This window comes from Colobus angolensis, unplaced genomic scaffold (assembly GCF_000951035.1).
Source record: "Colobus angolensis palliatus isolate OR3802 unplaced genomic scaffold, Cang.pa_1.0 Scaffold38, whole genome shotgun sequence".
In the NCBI taxonomy this organism is placed as follows: Eukaryota; Metazoa; Chordata; class Mammalia; order Primates; family Cercopithecidae; genus Colobus; species Colobus angolensis.
The window spans coordinates 7,882,668-7,884,685 of NW_012117154.1; positions in this window are offsets into that span (position 1 = coordinate 7,882,668).

Consider the following 2,018-nt stretch of genomic DNA (forward strand, 5'->3'; position numbering starts at 1 on the left):
AGACCGCCCCGGGACGCAGGAGGAGGGGCGCGGCGGCCCCGGAAAGTTCAGCTCTGCCCAGGCGAGTGTGCCCGTCGGCCTGAGGAGGGACAGAGGCAGGTCGGCCCGTCTGCTTGGACGCGGGCCTGGGCGCCGTAGGTGCCCCGGGAAGCGCAGGGGTGGGGGGTACCCGGGAGGAAGGTGGCCAGGGGTCCTGCGGGGGCCGGTGGCGGGGGAGGGGACCGTGGGAGGCAAGGGCCGTTCCCCGCGCGGCGCAGAATGCGCGGGTCCTGCGGCCCTCCCGAAGGAGGAGTCTGGGGACCCAGGCCCCCACGCTGGGAGAGCGCCGGGCCCCTGGCCTGCTCCACTCGGGTGATCTCCAGGACTTAGGCGAGTGAGCTCAGCGGCTGCTGAGGAATGAATGATTGAATGAATGAATGCATGAATGGAAGGAGGGAGGCACAGTGGGCGGGCTCTACCCTCTGGGCCAGCCCTAGCCCTCCCCGACCTGGCCCAGCTCCCCTAACCTTTGAGGGGTCTGAAGGGCACTGGCGCAGCCTATTTGCATAACACTGGCTCTGAAGAGTCCCCGCCGAGAAACCGAGGCAGCCTTGCGGCCCAGGGCTGGTCAGCCTTGGCAGTGGCGTCTGACCTGGAGTCTGTGGCAGCTGGTCTGGGAAAGGCTGCGCCACGCAACCGAGGGTTGGACCCAGGGCCTCTGCTCCCTTCCCACCGCGCCCAGCCCACCCCACCCTCCCTCCCTGATCCCCGCAAGCCAGGCGAGGCCCAGAGGGGACGTGACTCCCTTTCTGCAGAGGCAGCCCCGGAAGGGCCTGGGTGAGGCTGCTGGACAGGGCAGCGGGGCACCCTCCTCCCGGAGCCCCCGCTTCTGGTCTGAGGCTCGGATCCCCACTGCCTCCTGCGCGTGGAGGCGGCGAGAAGCGCCCGGAGACGGGGGCCACAGACGGCACCCCGCAGGCTGCCATTCCTTCAACCAAGATGTAGAGAACGCCGTGGACAAAAGCTTTAAAAAAATTCTGAAACTTCTGCCCGTGGAAGTCAACATTTTTGCGGAGCAGAGAGCCCAGGCACAAAATAAGAAGGCGGAAGAGACGGACTGGGGGGTAGGGGGACTGCGGCGGGGAAGAGCAGGGAGGGCGGCGGGGGCGCAGGAAGCTCTGAAGCCGGGCGGCTTCCCCCTCCCAGGTCAAGCTGAGAGATGAGGGTTGGGGGGATTTAAAGTCGCGCGCCTGGCAGGGGCGGGACGGGGGCCACCTGCCTTCCGGCGGGAAGGGCTGGGCAGGGCCGGGCCGGGGCGCGCAGGGTGGAGGCACCGACGGTCAGCACACGGGTGAGGTGGGGCGTGTAATCCCATCTGAGCCGGACTCTTTAGGATGAGCCCGGTCCCTGGAGCCAGAAAACCCGGTCCAGCGCCAGCGTGGACGTGCGCTTCCCGGAACACGCTCAGGGACGCCTGCTAGGACCGGCGAGGCTGGAGGGGTCGCGATGTTGGGGGCTGAGGTTCCTCTCCCCGGGCGGGCGGCTGCTGGTAGGGACCGCATCGCCCGGCAGGTGAGGTGGGCGCAGGTGAGCCGGGCGGGCGGGCTGCGGGCAGCGCCACCTCCTTCCGGAGGCCCTCCCGGATTGACCGGCCGGACTCCGTGCGCCTCTGGACCTGCGGCTGAGGTCCGGGGCTGCGCCGCGCTGATTAGCTGACCCCGGGCCAAGCGCTGCACCCCCGGGGCCGGGCGCACCTGAATCCCGCCGGATTGCGGGGAGGGGAACGGCCCCCGGATACCGCGTGGAGGCTGTGGGAGGATGGGAATGGGTCCTGGAGGAGCAGAGCCTCCCAAATTAAGGTCTCCCAAGAGCGCGGCCGGTCATCCGCGGCGGCGAAGGGAAGGTGCCCCGTCCGTAGGTCCAGACCCGGCAGCCCCGAGTGCCGCTCAGGGGCGGTGGGAGAGGGGCCGACACCGCAGGGCCCGCCGTGCTGTGGCCGAGGGGACAGGTCCAGGCTCTGCTTCCCGAGCAGGCGCCGG